Source organism: Gorilla gorilla, chromosome 20, assembly GCF_029281585.2.
Source record: "Gorilla gorilla gorilla isolate KB3781 chromosome 20, NHGRI_mGorGor1-v2.1_pri, whole genome shotgun sequence".
Lineage (NCBI taxonomy): Eukaryota > Metazoa > Chordata > Mammalia > Primates > Hominidae > Gorilla > Gorilla gorilla.
Window position 1 is genome coordinate 59,141,805 of NC_073244.2, and position 22,141 is coordinate 59,163,945.

At 53.0% G+C, this 22,141-nt stretch overlaps 1 protein-coding gene across 4 annotated transcripts in view; it reads left to right on the forward strand.

Annotated features, from left to right (window-relative positions):
• The first annotated feature begins 2,808 nt into the window (after nucleotides 1-2,808).
• The window catches only part of BICRA (BRD4 interacting chromatin remodeling complex associated protein), a 97,894-nt gene continuing 78,561 nt past the window's right edge, over nucleotides 2,809-22,141 (forward strand). For 2 of the 4 annotated variants that reach the window (XM_055369855.2, XM_055369857.2), the window contains exon 1: nucleotides 3,481-3,771. The gene's annotated coding sequence lies outside the window, so the exon portion shown is untranslated. Of the gene's footprint in view, nucleotides 2,890-3,480; nucleotides 3,772-22,141 lie in introns of those variants that run through there. The other 2 variants (XM_055369854.1, XM_055369858.2) reach the window with 2 other exon arrangements.

Below are 22,141 nucleotides of genomic sequence, written 5' to 3' on the forward strand. Positions count from 1 at the left end.
GGATTACAGGCATGAGCCACCGTGCCCGGCCTGTTTGTTTGTTTGTTTGTTTTGAGACAGACTCTTGCTCTGTTGCCCAGGCTGGAGTGCAGTGGCGCAATCTTGGCTCACTGCAGCCTCGACCTCTGGTGTTCAAGCAATTCTCGTGCCTCAGCATACGCCACCATGCTGGGCTAATTTTTGTATTTTTAATACATTAGATTTTGTAATTTTTGTATTTTCGCTGCGTTGAACAAGATGCTCTGGAACCCCTCACCTCAAGTGATCTGCCTGCCTTGGCCTCCCAAAGTGCTGGGATTATGGGTGTGAGCCCCTACACACCTGGGCCATGGAGGCTTTTCTTTTCTTTTATTGCATGATGCCTAGGTTTGGAGTACGAATGAGCCCGTCACCCAGATACTGAGCATAGTACCTGAAAGTTAGTTTTGTTTTGTCTTTTTTTTTTTTTTTTTTTGAGACAGAGTCTCACTCTGTCGCCAGGCTGGAGTGCAATGGCATGGTCTCGGCTCACTGCAACCTCTGTGTCCCGGGTTCAAGCGATTCTCCCACTTCAGCCTCCCAAGTAGCTGGGACTACAGGCATGTGCCACCATGCCTGGCTAAGTTTTGTATTTTTAGTAGAGACAGGGTTTCACTATGTTGGCGAGGCTGGTCTTGAACTCCTGATCTCGTGTTCCTCCTGCCTCGGCCTCCCAAAGGGCTGGGATTACAGGCATGAACCACCATGCCTGCCCCCGAAAGTTAGTTTTTCAACATTTGTCTCCCATCCTTACCTCCCCACTCTGGTAGTCCCCAGTGTTTATCCGTCCCATCTTCATGTCCATGCATACCCAATGTTTAGCTCCCACTTATAAGTGAGAAGATGAGGTATTTGGTTATCTGTTCCTGTGTCAATTTGCTTAGGATAATGACCTCCAGCTGCATCTGTGTTGCTGCAAAGGACATTATTTCATTATTTATTTATTTATTTATTTATTTTTGAGACAGAGTCTTGCTCTGTTGCCCAGCCTGGAGTGCAATGGCGCTATCTCGGCTCACTGCAACCTGCGCCTCCCAGGCTCAAGTAATTCCCCTGCCTCAGCCTCCCGAGTAGCTGGGACTACAGGTGCCCGCCACCATACCCAGATAATTTTTGTATTTTCAGTAGAGATGGGGTTTCCTTTTGCTGGCCAGGCTGGTCTCGAACTCCTGACCTCAAGTGATCCACCTGCCTCGGCCTCCCAAAGTGCTGGAATTACAGGTGTGAGCCACCGCACCAGGCTTCATTCTTTTTTATGACTGCATAGTATTCCATGGTGTACATTTATCACATTTTCTTTATCCAATCCACTGTTGATGGGCACCTGAGTTGATTCCATGTCTTTGCTATTGTAAATAGTGTTGCGGTGAACACCACTGTATTAAGTTATAGATCTATCATGCTTTTATGTTTGGGACATTGCATAAGGTATTCACTTGTGGAACTGATAACTTCCTTTTTACTTACTAATGATAACGGCCAGCATTTATATGGCACTTCCTCTCAGGTGCAGCTCTCCCTAGCTCATTCTTCCTCATGACCCTATGAAATGAGGCCTATTATTATCAGTATGTTAAAGATGAGGACACACAGAGGTGAGGTAATTTGTCCACTGTCACACAGCAAGAAAGTGGCAAAGGCAGGATATGAACCAGGGGCTGACTGGTTTCAGTCAGGGCCCTTACCCTCTGTGGTCTCTCACAGTTAATTTCTTCTTCTTCTTCTTTTTTTTTTTTTTTTGAGACAGGGTCTTGCTGTCTCCCAGACTGGAGTGCAGTGGCATGACTATGGGGAACTACAACCTCGACTTCCTGGACTCAAGCGATCCTCCTGCCTCAGCCTCCCAAGTAGCTGGGAATACAAGCACACACCACCATGCTGGGCTAATTTTTGTTTGGACAGGGTCTCGCTATGTTGCCCAGGCTGGATAAATTATTATTATTATTATTATTTTTGAGACAGAGTTTCCCTCTTGTCGCCCAGGCTGGAGTGCAATGGTGTGACCTCGGCTCACTGCAACCTCTGCCTTCTGGGTTCAAGCGATTCTCCTGCCTCAGCCTCTCAAGCAGCTGGGATTAGAGGCGTGCACCACCACACCCAGCTAAGTTTTGTATTATTAGTAGAGAAGGGGTTTCACCATGTTGGCCAGGCTGGTCTCGAACTCCTGACCTCAGGTGATCTACCCTCCTCGGCCTCCCAAAGTGTTGGGATTACAGGTGTGAGCCACCGCGCCTGGCCGATAAATTATATAAAAAAAATACGTTGAAGTAAATATTATGGGTAGTACCGCCAAGATACTAGAACACATGTTAAGGCTTAAAAAAACAGAGGCCGGGCACTTTGGGAGGCCGAGAATAGCTTGAACCCAGGGGACGGAGGTTGCGGTGAGCCTAGATCGTGCCACTGCACTCCAGCCTGGGCGAAAGAGCGAAACTCCGTCTCAAAACAAAACAAAATATAACACAACAACAAAATCACAATCTGTCTCGATTACTCATTTATTCAACCCGCATTCACCTGCCGTGTGCACGAGCTTTTCTAGGGCACTGGGGAGGCAGAAGGGACTAAAACAAAGTATAAATCTCCCTGTGCTGCAAGCCTCGGGAGGGCAGGGCCGGGGGCTCTGTGTCCCCACTGGGCCCCCAGCACTGCGCAGCGCACACAGTGGGCGCTCACCAAGCGCTCGCTAAGGGCAACGCGTGAATCCGTGTCCCGCCAGCAGGGCGTTTACGGCCTGGTGGGGCGGAAACGGACCCGACACCACCGCGGCGTCCTGGGGCTTCTGGGAATCCCATCAGCGCGGCCAGAGCGGCCGGGGACAGGCTCCGAGGCAGGCCCGGCGCCGCCGTGGCTCGACGGAGACCAGCTAGGGTGAGTGATCGAGCCACGCCTGGGGTCCCGGCCTGTCACCCCGAAGTCCCCGCCGCCTTCCACCCTGTCAGGCTCCAACTCCGGGCTCCGGCGCGGTCCCACCTCCGGGAGGAACTCCCCTCCATCCCCTCCATTTCCTTCATCCTCGACTCCCGCTATCTTTTCGAACCTGCGGCGCTCCCCCTGGACGCGTCCTCCCGCCGGACGACCGTCCTCCGCCTGGGGGGACGCGCCCAGGACGCACGGCGCCCCCTCCCCAGCCGGACCGGCGGTCTGGGAGCGCGGATCCCTTCAGCTCCCCCGCGCCCCAGCACCCGGATCACGGCTCGAGGCAGTCGACAAACTACACCCGAGCTCGAGCAGGCGCGCCCCTGAACCCCCGGGACTGGGGCTGGGGGCGGGGGCGGCGCCGGCGCGGAGGGCCCAGTCCCCGGACGTCCGCAGCCTCCCATTGGCTCCAGGGCCCGCCGCTCGGCCTGGCGGGGCCGGGGCTGGTCCGCCCGGACGCGGGGCGGGGATTCCTGAAGCCCCTCCTCCGGCGAGGGCGGAGGGAAGAGGAGGAGGAGGAGGAGGAAGAGGAGGGGGGGCGGAACACAAAACCTGAGAGGTTTTTTTTTTTTTTTCCGTTTGCATTTAATTAAAAAAAAAATTTTTTTTTTTTTGCATACCCGAGGGGCGCTCCCCGGAACGGGCGCGGGCCCGGGGCGCGCGGGCCTGGGCGCGGGGCGGCGGCAGGGGCCCGGCAGCGGCTGTCGAGCGGCCGCCATGCGATCAGGCAGTGCGCTGACCGGCCCGGCCGGCCGGCCCCTTCTGGGTCCTCCCTTTGCAGCCCGTGCGGGGCCGTCTCGGAGACCCCGCGCCGACGGCTGCTCAAACATCAGGGTGAGTTTCTCACAATGTAGCAATTTCTCTTTAAATCTCTTAACTCTCTCTACCTGCGAGTCGGGGCTGTGACAGGGCGCAAAAGCGAGGGGGGAGTGGGGGTTGGCGGCGAGGGTGTGTGTGGGGGGAGCCGGAGCCGGGGCCGAACCCACCCCCGCGACACTCACACACTCAGCCCCCCAGCCGGGGCGCAGCGCCCGCTGCCTCCTTTTTTTTTTTTTTTTTTTTTTTTCTGCTCGGCGCCCACCGCCACCGGCACCCCCAGCCCCGCGTCTCTTCCACCACCGCCGCCGCCCCGATCCTACGGGGACCCCCCCCAACCGGCTTCCCTGCCCAGACCCGGCGCCCAGTGCCTCCCCGGCCCTCCCGCCGGCTGCCGGGGATACAATGGAGCGGCGGAGAGAGGAGACCTAACGTTCCACGGGGGGAGGGGCGCGGAGACCCCTTCCCCGGCCCGGCCCCCTCCCCTCGCCCCGCTCCCCGCCTTTCGGGGAAGGCGAAGGCCACCGGGCAGCGGGCGGTGATCTCCCGGCCGGAGGCGGAGAGCCTGCATCTCCCCGCCTCGCTCGGCCCCTGCGCCCCCTCCCCAAATCCCTCCCGTGGGTGTCGCGGACAGTGGGGGGCCCTGGAAAGCTGGGGAGGGATGGATGGGGAAGGAGGCCACCGGGGCTCCCCCCTCCGCACCGCCCCTAAACAATGAAAGGAGTTGACTTGACCCCCAGCCCCCGGCAGTAGAGGGAGGTGACCCCCTCCCCCACCCCCGGCTGAGGCTCATCCCGGAGGGGGCCGTTACGGGGGTGGGGGGGTGAGCGCCTCCTGTCACTTCCCGAGGTTCGGGGCGGCCCCCCATCTCCTCCCCTTCGGCCTGGGAACGGGAGGCACCAGGCCCGGCCGGGGCACCGCGCTCGGGTGGTGACCTTTAGACAAAGGCAGCCCTTTCCCCGGGGTGAGCCCGGACGAGCTGGGCCCGCGGCCTCCCCGGGCCCCTGCGGAGGGCAGCCAGGCCGCGGGCACCCGGAGGGAGGGATGGAGGAGGAGGGAGGAGGGATGGAGCCATCTGGTTTTCCCATCCCCGGCTGCCCGTCGTCTGCTTCCCCGACTCCTGTCACGGGCGGCCGCGGGGAGACGAGGGACCAGGGGCTGCTTGGGCCTTGGTGCGCGGCCAGCCGGGAGGACCGGGCAAGGAGCCGCGGGAGGGCTAGGCTCGGGCTCGGGCGCCGGCGGTGATTGGGAGGCACTGCGGCTTCTTCCTCTCCGCGCCCCTTTGTTTTGCTTTGTGGTTCTGAGCAGCTGAACTTCCCGGGAGGTGGGGTCAGAGGCCGCGGTGTCAGCTCTCCCGGGGAGGCCCAGGTGACAGGTCCTAGCTCTCTGGTGTCCCCATCCTGGTGGGCTGCAGTCTGTGCCCAGGCCCATGTCCTGACCATCGTCCCCTTTTGTCACCCCCCCCCCACACACACACCTACCTACCCACCCCATAGTATAATACAGATCTAGGGGTGCCTTTCTCTTACACCTCTTTACGGAGGGCACTTGAAAGGGAAACTAGAAACATCCAAGGCATCAAGGCCTGAGATTCATGATAAGCTCTCTGTGCTTTTAACCTCTCCCAGCACCTGGGGTGGGTGTGGGGGGCTTTGTCAACTCTGACCTGCCCTGGGTCATGAGAAAACGGGGGGACAACTCAGGAAGCACCCCCTTCCCATGCACTGGTAGGACTTTTGGGACATGTTGACCTCCCTTGCCTTCCCTCATAGCTCCCCGCTCAAGATGGAAATATTAATAACAATATCAAACTAGGGAGCTTTATTCCGCTGCTGCTAAGTACATTACACGCTGGCCACAGCCCAAGGAGGAAATAGAGACGGGACAGACATTATTCCCGTTTTCCAGACAGGTTCATGGAGGCTCAGAGAGGTTAAGAAGCTTGCCTAGGGTCACACAGCCCTGGGTCACACAGCCCCAATTTGTAACCTCCTGGAGTTTTTCCAGCTTAGCTCAAAACTGTTAAGCTCTTCTTCTGTCCCACCCTTTGGCACTTTGTCCCCCTGACTTCAGTGGACCTGGTTCGGAAATGTAGATAATATTTAGAGGAAGCAGCCAGATTTTTTTTTTCCCTGGGAGCTGGTTTTGAGAAGGGGTAAGATGCACCTCGAAGTTGGGCTGAGGGCAGGATCATTTCACTTGTGGCTGGAATGGAGAATTGCCTGCAGGAACTGAGAACTGAAGGTGTGTGAGGAGTGGGGGAGGGGGAGCCCCAGGCCTGGCCAGTGATGGGCTCGGGGTACCTGGGAGCTGGCCCCACTGTCATCTTCTCCCTTCTCTACCTGAGCGGGGGACTTGGCCCCATTTGCTGCTACTCAGCCCTGAAGTAGAGAAGAGAGAAGCTGAACTGTTTGGGACTGTTGATGTCTGGTTGTTCCTATGCCCTGTGACCCGCTGTCGCTTTGCCACACCGTGGCCCTTTGATGCGGCTAGCGGAGAACTTTCTTGCCTGTTCTCCTTGGCATGATCCACTCTGTAACCTTAGGCAGGTCATTTAACTGCTGGTCCTGTTTTCTCATCTGCAAGTGGGGGTAATTATAGTTCCTTTAAGTGACCTGGAGGTGGGTAAAAGTATTATCCAAACGTGTCATTCATATTTATCATTCAGCAGGCCGGGTATGCAGTGTGGGCACAGGGGAGGAATGTCAACTGGTGACATTTACTTTTTTTTTTTTTTTTTTTGAGACAGAGTCTCGCTGTGTTGCCCAGGCTGGAGTGCAATGGCCTGATCTTGGTTCACTGCAACCTCTGCCTCCCAGGTTCAAGCGATTGTCCTGCCTCAGCGTCCCGAGTAGCTGGGATTACAGGCACCCACCACCACACCTGGCTAAATTTTGTATATTTAGTAAAGACGGGATTTCACCATGTTGGCCAGGCTGGTCTTGAGGTCCTGACCTCAGGTAATCTGACTGGCATTTAAATTTAAGGCCGGGTGCCATGGCTCACACCTGTAACCCCAACACTTGGGGAGACCGAGGCTGGAGGATTGCTTGAGCCCTGGATTTTAAGACCAGCCTAGGCAACACGGTGAGACCCTGTGTCTACAAAAAATGAAAAAATTAGTTGGGCATGGTGGCACTCGCCTGTGGTCCTAGCTACTTGGGGGTGCTGAGGTGGGAGGATTGCTTGAGCCTAGGAGTTTGAAGCTGGGGTGAGCCATGATTGTGCCACTGCTCTCAAGCCTGGGCAAGAGTGAGACCCTGTCTCAAAAAAAAAAAAATAAATAAATAAAATAAAAAATGTAAAGGTGAGTAGCAGAAGACCTTTGCCCCAGAAGAATTCCCTGTGGTCTGGGAAGGCCAACTGCAAACGAACAATTCCCCTTCAGTGACACCCACCCTCTGAGCGCTTTGGGGACTAGGCCCCTACCCCTTCAGCACTTTACCCATGCGGAATACATGCTTAGCTGTAGGGGCTGGGGGGCTGAGGGAGAGGGGCTGGGGGGCTGACGGAGAGGGGCTGGGCCCAGCTTACCCGGTATAGGAGGTAATACAGGTGATCTTGCCATTTTACAGATGGGGAAACTGAGGCCAGGGGAAGCATGTTCCACGGCCGAGCTGGGACTCCAAGCCAGACGGCAGAGACTAGTGGTGGGGATTCCGTATTTGTCAACAGAACTGGGGAGATGGTGCTTCATGGGGTCTGATCCCAGGAGCTTTAAGGGACCCCTTATCCCCGCAGCCACTGTCCCCTCCTTTAAGTGCAGTTATTTCCCTCGGTGAGATGACAGGCATAAGTAATAAGAATTCTCGGGGGAGGTGGGCAGGAGGAGAGGGGCTGTGGGGACACCCAGATCTCTCAAGATTGAGTGCTGGCTGAATGTAGGAACTGATCTTTTTGGGGGGCTGGTGGGAGAAGTCCGAGTGAGGCCCTAGAGGGTCTCCCGGCTGACTTCCTTCCCAGAGGCCTCTGGCCCTTCCCTAACCTTCCTTCAGGAGGTGGGGTGTGCCCCAGGCTGTGGAAGGGCCAGGGGATCAGCACCCAGAGGCCTATGAAGGGGGAGTTCCTGGGGGTGTATAGGGCTCCCCAGGTTCCCGTGGGCCACCTTGTAGCCCAGGTCTAGCCAGCAGCCCAGTTCCCCCGCCAGCTCTCAACCCCCACCCGCCAGGCTGCCTTGACTCCAGGTCTCAAGAATGCAGAAGGCTGCTGGTAGGGGAAGTTAATTGGAAACAGGAAAACATGGCATTCCTTTCCAGGCCGCCTGGGCTTGGAAGGCAGAGGGGCTGCCATTTCCCTCTCCCGCCCTGCAGGGGAGAGGGGTGGGGAGTATGGTTATCTTGCCCTGGTCATATTTGAGCTTTCTTCCCCCACCAGGCACCCTCACTTAGTAGAAACAAGAGCAGTCACCCATGCCGTGTCCACGATGACAACTGCTGCCTGCTCCCCCAGCAGAAGAATTGCTCCCTCCTTACTCACCCCTTCATATCCCTCTGGTTTTTTGTCCCCTGTCTTGTCTGAGCTAGCTCTCTGGTAGGATGCACCTTATACCACACTAGAGACGCATGGGGAGCGTTTGGTTGAGGGGTCCCCAGGGAGTGTCTCCTGGTTCCGTCCCTCGCATTCTCCTCCGCCTGGAGTACCACCAGTAGAGTTTTGTCCCAGTTGACTGAAGCTTTTGTGTCTCAGTGACACGCAAGTTTCCCCAGTGGAGAGGGAGAGTTTTCTAAGGCATTTCTAGTTTGGTGACAATTAGTTTTGTGTATGAGTGTATGTATTCATTGGGGGGAGGGGGAAAGGAGTGTTGGCAAAAGCAGAGAAGGCCTTTGTTTCTTTAATTGTTCCCAATTAAACTTCCTGAGGGCCTACTGTGTGACAGGGCCCTGGGGATCAGTTAAGACCTTGGGACACAGTCCAGGAGGAGGAGAGAGAACGGTTGGATTAGCCGCTGTGGGGTTTCATTCATTCTGTCTGGGTGGTCTGAGACATCATCTTTTTCTCTGTCTGCCTTTTGTTCCTTTTGTTCTAAGTGATACACACACGGGGCAAATTCAGAACACTGAAGATGATGTCTCTCCCTCTAACCTCTCCAGAATCCCTGGTCCCCTAGCTCTCTTCCCCAGCGACAGCACCTCCATTCTGATGTTCTGTGCATGTACTTTTATATATGGATGTTATGTGTTTAAAACTATTCAGGCCGGGCATGGTGGCTCACGCCTGTAATCCCAGCACTTTGGGAGGCTGAAGTGGGCAGATCACCTGCGGTCAGGAGTTCAAGACCAGCCTGGCCAACATGGTGAAACCCCATCTCTCCTAAAAATACAAAAATTAGCTGGGCATGGTGGTGCATGGCTGTAATCCCAGCTACTCAGGAGCCTGAGGCAGGGGAATTGCTTGAACGCAGGAGGCGGAAGTTGCGGTGAGCCGAGATTGCGGCAGCACTGCACTCCACTCCAGCCTGGGCGACACAGCGAGACTCTGTCTAAAACAAACAAGCAGACAAACAAAAAACTATTCCTCTTACACAGATGGTAGTCTGGTCTATCCATTGCTTTTTTTCCGCACTTCATCTCCCTGGGAGACCCTACCAATGTAGGTCTTTCTCTATCTTTTTCTTGGCTGCATGGTATTCCTCTGTGTGGGTGAATCCTCCTTTACTGTTATGGACGTGGAGGTGTTTCCAAACGTTTCTGTGTGAAGCGTGGGAAGGCATACGTCCGCACATGTTACAGGGAAATGAGTACGCCTGTGGGATGGACTCCTGGAAGTGGGATTGCTAGATCAAGGGCCAGTGATTTGTCTTTTGGTAGCTCTTATGGAGCACCTTTGATGTTGCACGTTGCATCTTTTTTTATTTTTCTGAGACCGAATCTTGCTGTGTCACCCAGGCTGGAGTGCAGTGGCGCCATCACTTTTCACTGCAGCATTATCCTTCCTGGGCTCAAGTGAGCCTCGCATCTCAGCCTCCCCGGTAGCTGGGACTACAGGTGCACGCCGCCACGCCCAGGGAGTTTTAATATTTTTGGTAAAGACGAGGTCTCACTGTGTTGCCCAGGCTGGTCTTGAATTCCTGTTCAAGCACTCCTCCCGCCTTGGCCTCCCAATGTGCTGGGATTACAGGCGTGAGCCACCGTGCCCGGCCCCTCATGCTGCACCTTGAACAAAGTTGTTCTCTTTCTCTCCTGTTCAATGTGATCCCACCTGTCGCCCAGGCAGCGTCTCCAGGCTGCACGTGTCTTTGCCTCGGGTGACCTCCTTGCGTCTGATGACCTCCTTGCCTCTTCCTCCTGCTTATGGCCTGCGTCATGTGCTTGCCACCTGGTGTGGAGGTCAGGAGCGTGGGCTCTGGGCCCTGCCTGTTGGTTCTAATCCCAGTTCTGCTATTTGCTGGCTGAATGGCTGTGGACAGGGGGCTTGCTTGGGGCCTTGGTTTTCCCCTCTATTAAGTGGGTTCATATCAGTACCTACTTGGTAAGGCTCTTGTGAGGGTCCCCAAACACCCATAAAGTGCCAAGGTAGCCTTGTCAGTCAGTGTCGGTGTCACCTGTCATTCTTAGGCAGTTTATTTCTCCTGGGGACTGTGACCCCCTTAATTGGCAGGCGTTGGATGGAATGCTGGCTTCTCTGCTTAATTGCAGTGTGACCCTGGGCAAGCAATTCCTTTGCATGGCCTCAGTTTCCTTGTCTATAAAATGGGCCCATGATGCCTCCCTTGTAGGGTCTGCTGTGAGGCTGAACGAAGCAATGTTCTGCCAAGCTGGGCAGGCAGTCGCTTTCAGGAACTAGCAAATGATGCTGCTGTTGTTTTCACTATGATTACTGTTCTCCTGCGGGACTCATGCTGACTCCTCCGCTCTGAAAGGTCCCCATTGTCTTCCTGAAAGGCACACGAGGAACAATGTTGGCATTCTAAACTGCATGGCAGCAGAGGGCACGCAGCAGGCTGCTCTGGCATGAGGCACACAGGGCTTCCCTGTACCGTGCCTCAGTTTCCCCAACTGGAAGAGTGGGCATGAGAGGAAACCCACCTCAGGCATGCTTAGTGTTCAGCACAGTGCCTGGGGTATAGCAAGTGCCCAAAAAATGTGAGTGGCTGTGATTGGAATAATTATTATTAAGTAGCAGAGTCTCCCATAGGATTAGATACCCAAGTCGCTATGGCCTTTCCCCCAAACCCTAGGCAATCAGTGTTGGCATTTTAAATGGAAGGCACAGGGCTGGCATTGGTGGCTCATGCCTGTAATCCCAGCACTTTGGGAGGCCAAGGCAGACGGATCACCTGAGGTCAGGAGTTCGAGACCAGCCTGGCCAACATGGTGAAGCCCTGTCTCTACTAAAAATACAAAAAAATTAGCCAGGCGTGGTGGCGCACGCTTGTAATCCCAGCTACTCAGGAGGCTGAGGCATGAGAATCGCTTGAAACTGGGAGGCGGAGGTTGCAGTGAGCTGAGATCGCACCGTTGCACTCCAGCCAGGGCGACAGAGCAAGACTCTGTCTCAAAAAAAAAAAAAGGAAGACAATGCCCAAATACCCACTGGGCCACAATTTCCTCTTCTGTAACAGAGCTTCCCCGCTTTGGGTGTTGTGAAGCTTCAATGAGTGAAGACTTGGGAAGCTTTTTAGGATAGGACCTGGCTCTCAGGAATGCTCAGTGAAGCTTCACTTTGATTCTTATTATTTTTTATTTTTATTAATTTTTTTTTTTTGAGACAAGAGTCTCTCTCTGCGCCCAGGCTGGAGTACAGTGGTGTGATCTCGGCTCACTGCAACCTCTACCTTGCGGGTTCAAGTGATTCTTATGTCTCAGCCTCCCGAGTAGCTATGGCTGCAGATGTGGGCCACGACACCCAGCTAATTTTGTATTTTTTGTAGAGCTGGTGTTTGGCCATGTTGGCCAGGCTAGTCTCGAACTCCTGGACTCAAGCAAGCCACCCGCCTCAGCTTCCCAAAGTGCTGGGATTACAAACATGAGCCACCATACCAGGCCTATTATTTTTAAATATTTTATTTTATTTTATAGAGACAAGGTCTTGCTATATTGCTCAGGCTGGTCTCCAACTTCTGGGCTAAACAGTCCTCTGACTTTGGCCTCCCAAAGTCCTGGGATTATAGGCATGAGCAACTGCACCTGGCCGTCTTTGCTTATTATTATTTTGTTTTCTTTTTTCTTTTTTTTTTTGCCATCTAGACTCGGCTTGGCAGATGTATTTATTGTTATTTTAACTTATATTTTTTATTTTTTTGAGACAGGCTCTCACTGTGTCACCCAGACTGGAGTGTAGTGGCGCCATATCAGCTCACTGCAACCTCCACCTCCCAGGCTCCAGCAATTCTCGTGCCTCAGTCTCCCGAGTAGCTGGAATTACAGGCGCCTGCCACCACACACAGCTAATTGTTGTATTTTTAGTAGAGAAGGGGTTTCACCATGTTGGCCAGGCTGGTCTCGAACTCCTGAACTCAGATGGTCTGCCCACCTAGGCCCCCCAAAGTGCTGGGATTACAAGCATGAGCCATGCACCCGGCCTTTTTAACTTTTTGTTAAGGAAATTTTAAAGCACTCACCGAGAGTTGAGAAAATAGCACAACCACCCCTGTGTAACCATCACCAGCTTCTGCAAAAATTTTCTGCTGATCTGATCTTTTTTTTTGGCCATTACCTACTGTGCACATATATTTTTTCTTTTTTGCCAAGGTATTTTAAAGCAAATTCCAGATATCATATCATTTCCATTGTATTATTATTGTTATTAATGGTGGTGTTATTTCTGGGATCCAGAATTTGTTTCAGCACCTCCAGAGTCTGTCCTGTTCTATGAAGAAAGTGGCATTAGGCCCATTTCATAGGTTGGGAAACTGAGGCAGCAGGGAGTGGGCTTTGATCAGGTTGTCCTTTTTCTGTGATCCCCTTTTTGGGACTGTGGTGAATTCCCTGTCTTGGCCACACCAAGCCTCAAACCCTGTGGGTTGTTTCTGATTACACAGGTTTGGGGGTCACACCTGGGTGCATGCAGTGTGGGGTACAGGTTCTGTTACTCTGTGCAGAAATCGTCCTCATAAAGGAAGAGTTGAAGTGGGGCTGGCAGCAGGGGATGGACCCCTAGGATGACCCTGGAGGTGACGGGCAACTGGGTCAGCTGTGTGGGTTAAAGTCCTGTTTCTGCTCCTTCTAACCCTGTGACTTGGTGGCAAGCTATTTCCCTCCTTTAGTCCAGGTTAGAGAACTGGAAGTACAGGAGAGATAATAAATACTTATTTGGATGACCTTATTGTTAAATAAGGTCTAGCATGGAAAAGATGTTTTGCAAGCGCCTGGCTCAGAGTAAACAGTCACTATTGTTAGTGTTGTTATTGCTTCTGTGTATACTCTTGAGGTTGGGGACAAAAATGCTGTTTCTAGGATTGCAGAGGAAGGGTTGATGCCCCTGGACCCCCCAGCCCGGCCCCGCTACCTTCATTCCCTTGCCATGCCCACCCTGTCCCTCTGCACTCTCCCTTTGAAGTGCTTGCCTGTTTAGGGGGCTGCCAACTTCAGCGTGGCCCCTCTCAGCCTCTTATGTCCTCTGTGTGCCAGCCTGGTAACCTTGGGAACGGAGTGAGCGGGAATATCTGTCTGAGGCTGTGAGACCCTTGCTAAAGACCCTTGGGGTCCTTGAGGGAGCGCCTGGTGGCCTCTGCTGCCTGGAGGCAGAGGATGGCCCAGTGTCCAGGGACATCTGCAGGTGAAGCTCCCCGGAGCCACCTTTCCAGAGGCTGGATGCCAACTCTTGTCCACTGTGTGAGGCTGGGCGGGCAGATGTCCACAGCGCCTGCCTCACAGGGTGGCTGTGACAGTTAGCTGGACTATAACCTCCATCACCTGGCATGCATAGTGTCTCATTGACCTCAGACACTTGGCACCCAGCCTGGGTGCGGGAGTTCTCCCTGGGAGAAGTCTGAGCTCACAGCTTAGCAAGCCCTTGCTATACTGGCGGAATTTCTCTCCCTAGAATGTGCGTGGTGATCTCCTACTTTTGTGTGTATACTTACCCTTTCATGGACAGTGTATATATATATATATATATATACACATTTTTTTTCCCAACCCCTTTTTTTTTCTTTTTTTTTTGTGTGTGTGTTTGAGATGGGGTCTTGCTGTTTCGCTCTGTCGCCTAGGCCGGAGTGCAGTGGCACTATCTCGGCTCATTGCAACCTCTGCCTCCCGGGTTCAAGACATTCTCCCTGCCTCAGCCTTCCGAGTAGCTGGGATTATAGGCGCCCGCCACCACGCCCGGTTAGTTTTTGTATTTTTAGTAGAGATGAGGTTTCACCATGTTGGCCAGGCTGGTCTCGAACTCCTGACCTCAGGTGATCTGCCTGCTTCGGCCTCCCGAAGTGCTGGGATTACAGGTATGAGCCACTGGTCCCAGCCTCTCCCAATTCTTTTTCATTGAAGTGTAATTCGTATACAGTAAAATCCGCAGAGGGGCCAGGCACGGTGGCTCACACCTGTAATCCCAGCACTTTTTGGGAGGGCGAGGTGGGAGGATCACTTGAGGCCGGGAGTCCGAGACCAGCCTAGGCAGCACAATAAGACCCTATCTCTCCAAAAAACAAATAAAGACCTTAGCCAGTTGTGGTGGCCCCTGCCTGGAGCTAATCTGGAGGCTGAGGTAGGAGAATTGCTTGAGTCCAGGAGGCTGAGGCTGCAGAGAGCCATTCATTAAAATGCACATAGCTTAAGCATGCCTTTCCATGAGTCCTAACCCCTATCAAGATACAGCACATTCTCATCACTGCCAGAAAGTTGCCCTTTGCCCCTTCCTGGTCAGTACCTGCTCCCAGAAGCAGTCACTGGCTTGCCTTGTCATTGTGGGTCAGCCTTGCCTCTTATAGAATTTCACAGAGGGGGAGTCCTGCCCTGTGGAGTCCGTTGGGTTGCGCATCTTCAGCTCAGCATGATCCTTTTGAGATGCAGGGATGTTGGTGTGTGTGTATCGGGGGTGTCTTCCTTTAAGAAATTCTTTCCCGTGAGTATTTATTCAAGCCTGGCTTTCTCATGAGGCTCCAAACTGCAGAAGATGAGAAGGGAGGGCTGTTTCCTGTGTTCTCAGCTCCTGGTGTGCAGTAGGTGCTCTGTAGATGCTTGTTGAATGAATGGATGGGTGGATGACAGGCATGTCCCAGGGATGGAGAAAGGGGAGCAGAGACCCTGTCTTTGGAGTTCCTGTGTGTTTCTCAAAAAGTGTCCCACTGGCCAGGGTGCAGTGGCTCACACCTCTAATCCCAGCACTTTGGGAGGTCAGGGCAGGTGGATCACCTGAGGTCGGGAGTTTGAGACCAGCTTGGGCAACATGGTGAAACCCCGTCTCTACAAAAAAATACAAAAAGTAGCCGAGCATGGTGGTGCATGCTTGTAGTCCCAGCAACTTGGGAGGCTGAGAGGTGGGAGGATCACTTGAGCCCAGAAGGTCGAGGCTCCAGTTAGCTGTGATCATACCACTGCACTTTAGCTTGGGCGACAGAGTGAGACTGTCTCAAAAAAAAAAAAAAAAAAAAAAAAACGAGAACAAAACCCACCTGCTTCCAAATGACCAGGGATGCTTGTGAAAAATGACCATCCCTGGGCTCCACGCAGACCAAACTCCTGGGAATCCGGATGAGTGGCATCCAGGAAACAGCATTTTCATCAAGCCCTGTCTCTGAGCAGTTCTTTTGCACAGGTAGCCCAGCCCTAAATCCTAGGCCTCTTCCGGCAGCAGCAGAGCTCCCCAGCAGGCCTGTCATCCTGTCAAGGCGGCCATGGGTCTTGGAGCCCCACTCGATCTCTGTCTACGGTCATTGCTTGTCCTGACCCTGGCTGCCTCCCTGGTGCCTCTGTGTGAGCCTGGAGTCCTGTACTCACTCCCTAAGTGCTGTTCAAAGAGGGAATGAATGGGAACCTGGGAGGTAGGTCAGGATTGTTGACCTCCCCACTGCTCAGCGGGGAAACCGAGGCTCCATGAGTTCTGGTGTTTCTCCTGCAGTTCACCTGGGAGTGGAAGCCAGACAGGATATTTCCTGGGCTAAGCAGCCATCAGTTGTAAGATGCGGCTTCCTTTTCAGAGACAAAAGTGTGAAAAATGCGCATCTTGGAGTTGATAAAACTCAGGAAAAGTCCTGTCTCACCCTGCAGTTTGCCCGCTGTCTCAAGGCTGTTTTGTGCAGGGTTGTCTTTTTCTGTTAAATTTCTGTCTCGTTAGCCAAAGGAACAAAATCCCCTGATGTCTGCCCAGTGCTTTGTACCTTCTCAAGCATGTCCCCTTCCATGGTCCTGCTTTTGTATTTAATTTTTTTTTTTTTTTTTTTTAAATTCGAGATGGAATTTTGCTCTGTCGCCCAGGCTGGAGTGCAATAGTGCGATCTTGGCTCACTGCAACCTCTACCTCCCAGGTTCAAGCAATTCTCCTGCCTTGGCTTCTCAAGTAGCTGGTGTTACAGGCGTGCACCACCACGCCCAGCTAATTTTTGTACTTTATTTATTTATTTTTTTGAGATGAAGTCTCACTCTGTTGCCTAAGCTGGAGTGCAGTGGTGCGATTTTGGCCCACTGCAACCTCTACTTCCCGGGTTCAAGCAGTTCTCCTGCCTCAGCCTCCCGAGTAGCTGGGACTACAGGTCTGCACCACCATGCCCAGCTAATTTTTGTATTTTTAGTAGAGACAGGTTTCACTATGTTGGCCAGGCTGGTCTCGAACTCCTCACCTCGTGATCTGCCCGCCATGGCCTCCCAAAGTGCTGGAATTACAGGTGTGAGCCACCACTCCCGGCCATACTTTTTTAGTAGAGATGGGGTTTCGCCGCCATGTTGGCCAGGCTAGTCTCGAACTCCTGACCTCAGGTGATCCTCTCGCCTTGGCCTCCCAGAGTGCTGGGATTACAGGCATGAGCCACCATGCCTGAGTGTAACTTGGTTTCTAACAAAAGTCTGCTTAAAAATATGTAGGAGTGGGCCGGGCGTGGTAGCTCACACCTGTAATCCCAGCACTTTGGGAGGCCAAGGCGAGAGGATCACCTGAGGTCAGGAGTTCGAGACCATCCTGGCTAATGCGATGAAACCCTGTCTCTACTAAAAATACAAAAAATTAGCTGGACATAGTGGCGGGCGCCTGTAGTCCAAGCTACTCGGGAGACTGAGGCAGGAGAATGGTGTGAACCCGGGAGGCGGAGCTTGCAGTGAGCCGAGATTGTGCCACTGCACTCCATCCTGGGTGACAGAGTGAGACTCCGTCTCAAAAAAAAAAAAAAAAAAAAAAATTTTTGGAGTGGGCCGGGTGCGGTGGCTCATGCCTGTAATCCTAGCACTTTGGGAGGCCAAGGTGGGTGGATCACGAGGTCAGGAGTTCAAGAACAGCCTGGGCAACATGGTCAAGCCCCATCTCTACTAAAAATACAAAAATTAGCTGGGCATGGTGGCAGGCACCTGTAATCCTAGCTACTCAGGAGGCTGAGGCAGAGAATTGTTTGAGCCCAGGAGGCGGAGGTTGCAATGAGCCGAGATAGTGCCACTGCACTCCAGCCTGGGTGACAGAATGAGAGGCCATCTCAAAAAAAAAAAAGTGTGTGTGTGTGTACTCTCATATATTAGACATTACATAATACATAATAGAAATATAAAACTATACATTATAATATATAAAAATATATACTCCTATTTATAAAATTCCCTTTTATTTTCATTCCCCTCCCCGTCAGCGACCTCCTGTGCTGGAGTGAATTGCTTGCTTTGTGTGATGGATTTTTGCTTTACAGAAGGGATACTGCTTCTGTTTCTCCTCCTGCTGCTTTTCCTCCCAGTGCTGTGTTTAGAGGGTTGCCTTGTTGGTTACCTGTCCCTCCCTGCTGCTCCTCCCTGCTGTGCGCTCCATGGGCTGCAGGTAGTACAGTTCACTTCAAATCCTCATGAGGGTCAGACCCCCAGGTGTTCACCATCTCCCTGTCACAGAGGCACAGAGGTAAAATGACTTCCCAAGGTCACACAGGGAGCTGCTGCCTGAGCTGGGATTTTTGTCCTCCTGGTTAATTCAGACTCACACTCAGGCTTCCTACTGCTTGGGCTGTGGCCCATGTTCTCACCTCCAGCACAAATAGCCGGTGCTGTGCCTTCAGGGACTGGGGAGGGCGATGAGGCAGGAACACACCCATTCCCCTGCAAAGCCAGATCAGTGTCTGAGGATTGTCAGCTGAGCCTGGGGAGGTCAGGCGGGGAGGCATCAGGGTAGGCTTCCTGGAGGAGGGAGCTTCTAGGGCAGGCTTTGGGGCTTGGGGGTAGGGTAAGAAAAACAGGGAATCTAGCATGATCCAAGGTCATTGCCCTGAGCAGCTGGGTGGAAGGAAGTGTTCTTTCTCTCTCTCTCTTTTTTTTTTTTTTTGAGACTGAGACCGAGTTTAGTTCTTGTTGCCCAGGCTGGAGTGCAGTGGCGCGATCTTGGCTCACCGCAACCTCTGCCTTCAGCGTTCAAGAGATTCTCGTGCCTCAGCTCCCCGAGGAGCTGGGATTACAGGCATGCACCACCGCGCCCGGCTAATTTTGTATTTTTAGTAGAGTCGGGGTTTCTCCATGTTGGCCAGGCTGGTCTTGAACTCCCGACCTCAGATGATCCGCCCACCTCTGCCTCCCAAAGTGCTGGGATTACAGGCGTGAGCCAACATGCCCGGCCGACTGTGACTCCCTAGTGCCCTCAGGTAAAACCCCTTCAGCTCCGTACAAAGTCTTTCTGATCTGGCCTGGCTTATCTCCTACCCTTTTCATCTTGCCTTTCACTCACCAAGCTGGTTCCCACCTCCCCACCTTGGCCTGCACTGTACTCTGCCCAGAGTCATCTTCCCCTGCTACAAGCATACCCCAGAGAGCAGGCAGGTTAGGTTCTAGACAGTGCAGTAAAGTGAGTATCACAATAGAGCGAGCCACACACGTTTTTTGATTCTCCAGTGGATACAAAAGTTATGTTTATACGATACTGCAATCTGTTAAGTGTGCAATAACATCATGTCTAAAAAAACCAGTGTACATACCTTAATTAAAAATTGCTTTATTGCTAAAATATGCTGATACTGACATGAAGTGAGCTTGTGACTGGGAAAATGATGCAGATAGACTCACTGGACAAAGGGTTGCCAGAAACCTTCAGTTCGTAAAAAAATGCTGTGTCTTTGAAGTGTAGTAACAAGTTATGCCTGTACCTCCCACCGCCACGCCCTGACTTTTTTTTTTTTCTTTGGGAGACAGGGTCTCATTCTGTCGCCCAGGCTGGAATGCAGTGGTGTGATCATACTCACTCCTGTCTTGACCTCCCAGGCTCAAGCGTTCCTCCAACCTCAGCTACCCGAGTAGTTGGGACCGCAGGCATGTGCCACCACACCTGGCTGATTTTTTAAGTTTTTGCAGAGATGAGGTTTCACTATGTTGCCCAGGCTGGCCTTGAACTCCCGGGCTCAAGTGGTCCTCCTGACTCAGCCTCCCACAGTGCTGGGATTACAGACATGAGCCACTGCACCTGGCTTTTTTTTTTTTTTTTTTGAGACAGTCTCACTCTGTTGCCCAGGGTGAAGTGCAGTGACGTGATCTCGGCTCACTGCAACCTCCACCTCCTGGGTTCCCCCGTCGCGCCCCGTCGGTGAGTGCTCCCAGCACCGCAGCTGTCGCCTCCCGACCCCCGCCCAAGCCTGCCCTGGTTCCTCATGCCTGACCCCGCTCCCTGCCACCCTGTCCCCAGTCTGTAACGGTCTCCAACTCTTTTGGGGCCACATCTCACAGGTCTCTGCTTAAATGCTCCCTCCTCGGGGAAGCCCTCTTTGACTCTCTCGTCCAATTTCCTTCACTTCACTGAGCTTATTTCCATGTTAGGTGACATCCCCAGGGTCTGACAAGGACTGAATAAACCCCTAACTGATACTGAATGATTGAGGGGCCAGGTGACCTTTACACAGCTCGTGAGGAGATTGGGTTGGGTTTGGATTGGGTTTTTGAGTTTCTGAGCTGAGTTGGAGGCTTAGGAGAGAAAAAGAAAGAAGGCGAGGGGAGGTTCTGGAAGAGCCTGGAGGAGGTGGTACTGGGTTGGGCTCAGAAGTGAAGTTTGCTCACAGTTTGCGAAGTGGAGAGGGTGTGAAGGCAGAGGTTGTGTGTACAATTGGGAAAGCGTTCAGGAGGCCAGCATGGATGGGCTGAGAGACACAGGAGGAGAGGGAGGCCGTGGGGCTGTGTGGGGGCCGGGGGCACGGGGAGCTGGTAGTTAGGGAGAGCTCTAGCAGCTGCCTTGCTCGACGTGGAGAGGCGCCTTTTGTTTCTTGGCCCCTGGGTCTTATGAGCAAATGGTGGTTCTTAATTTGGGGTAAGAGGGAGCTCCAGTCCTTTTAGGAATCTGCTCAGAGGCCGCAGACTTTTCCCCAGAGAAACACACACTTGACTCTGTATCCCAAAGTTTGGCAAAGGGTTTCAGGAGGGGAGGGGAGCCAGTTAAGAGCTGTTCACGGATCGCGATGGCAGTAACCATGATAATCACAGCCAGCACTTATCTTGGCTCGCCCCAGCTCGGTTCTGGTCTAGGCCACTTACAAGCATCAGCTCCTTCACTCACAGAAGGACTGGAGGAGGTAGGTGCAGGGAGCACCCCGATTTTACACGAGTAAACTGAGGCACAGAGCGATTAAGTGACTTGCCCAGAGCCCGACAGCTGCTAAGTGGCAGAGCCCCCACTCTCTTCCCTGGATGGTCTGCTTCCTGGATGGAGCGTGTTTCTGTTTTGTTTTGTTTTGGAGACAGAGTGAGACTCTGTCTCCCAGGCTGGAGTGCAATAGTGTGATCTTGGCTTGCTGCAGCCCCGACCTCTCGATCTCCCAGGCTCAAGCAATCTTCCTTCCTCAGCCGCCCGAGTAGCTGGGACTACAGCCGTGTGCCACCATGCCCCGCTAATTTTTTGGTTTTTTTTTTTTTTTTTTTTTAGAGACAGGGTCTTGCCATGTTGCCCAGGCTGGTCTTGAACTCCTGGGCTCAGGTGATCTGCCTGCCTTGGCCTCCCAAAGCAGTGAGATTACAGGCATGAACTACCACGTCCAGCTGCATCCTGGGTTTTTTTTTTTTTTTTTTTTTTTCCTGAGACAGAGTCTCGCTCGGTCACCCAGGCTGGAGTGCAATGGCGCGATCTCAGCTCACTGCAACGTCCACCCCCCGGGTTCAAGCAACTCTCCTGCCTTAGCCTCTGGAATAGCTGGGATTACAGGCGCCCACCACCACACCCAGCTAATTTTTGTATTTTTAGTAGAGATGGGGTTTCACCATGTCGGTCAGGCTCGTCTTGAACTCCTGTCCTCAAGTGATCCGCCCGTCTTGGCCTCCCAGAGTGCTGGCATTACAGGCGTGAGCCACCGTGCTTGGTCCACCCTGGGTTTTTATTCATCAAGCCTCGCTGCCCCCTTGGTACAGGGGCCAAGACCACAGCTGGGAAGCTCCTTTCCTCTTGCCCCGAGAGCCAACCTGGGTTGCTGCTGAGCCATTGCAGGCTGAGGCACAGCCTCTCTTTCTCCTTTTACCCTTCCTGATGTCTTCTTTAACATAATCATGGCCACCTCAGCTTCTTTCAGAGAGCAATATGTTCCTGAGCTAGAGAGCATGGGTGACCAGCTGGAGTCAGGATTTGGGGGATGTGGTGTAGGTCTAGAGCCAACTGTGGCACTGGAACAAGGCCCCTACCTTGTTCAGCCTCAGTTTCCCTAATCAGCTAGAGAGGCCTACTTCCTCCTTGGAGGTTAAATAGATGACATTCATAGGTCAACAGAAATGCTGCATTTATGGCAGTAACTGACCTTGTAGGTGTTTCAAAATTCAGGCTGTTTCAGACCAGAGTGCACACAGGATGATGTGGGACACCCCCAGCAAGGCAGGCAGCTCCCCGTCAGCACATATGCTAGCACTTCTGCAAAGATTTCTGCAGCAAATATATCTGCTGCTGTTGATACTAAGAGGGAGATCTAAGGACAGCCATTGCAGTTCCGTTTTGCCCCACAATGAGCCAGGAAAAAAGAAAAGGATGGCTTTAGAGATTTTTGGAGGTTGGAATTGCAGATTAGGGGGCCACAGAGCTAAAATGCCTACCGAGTAGGATGAGTGGGTTTTTTGTTTGTTTGTTTTGTTTTGTTTTGTTTTTTGAGACAGAGTCTTGCTCTGTTGCCCAGGCTGGAGTGCAGTGGCACGATCTCGGCTCACTGCAACCTCCACCTCCCGGGTTCAAGCGATTCTTCTGCCTCAGCCTCCCAAGTAGCTGGGATTACAGGCGCATGCCACTATGTCTGGCTAATTTCTGTATTTTTAGTAGAGACCGGATTTCTTCATGTTGGCCAGGCTGGTCTCGAACTCCTGACCTCGTGATCCACTCATGT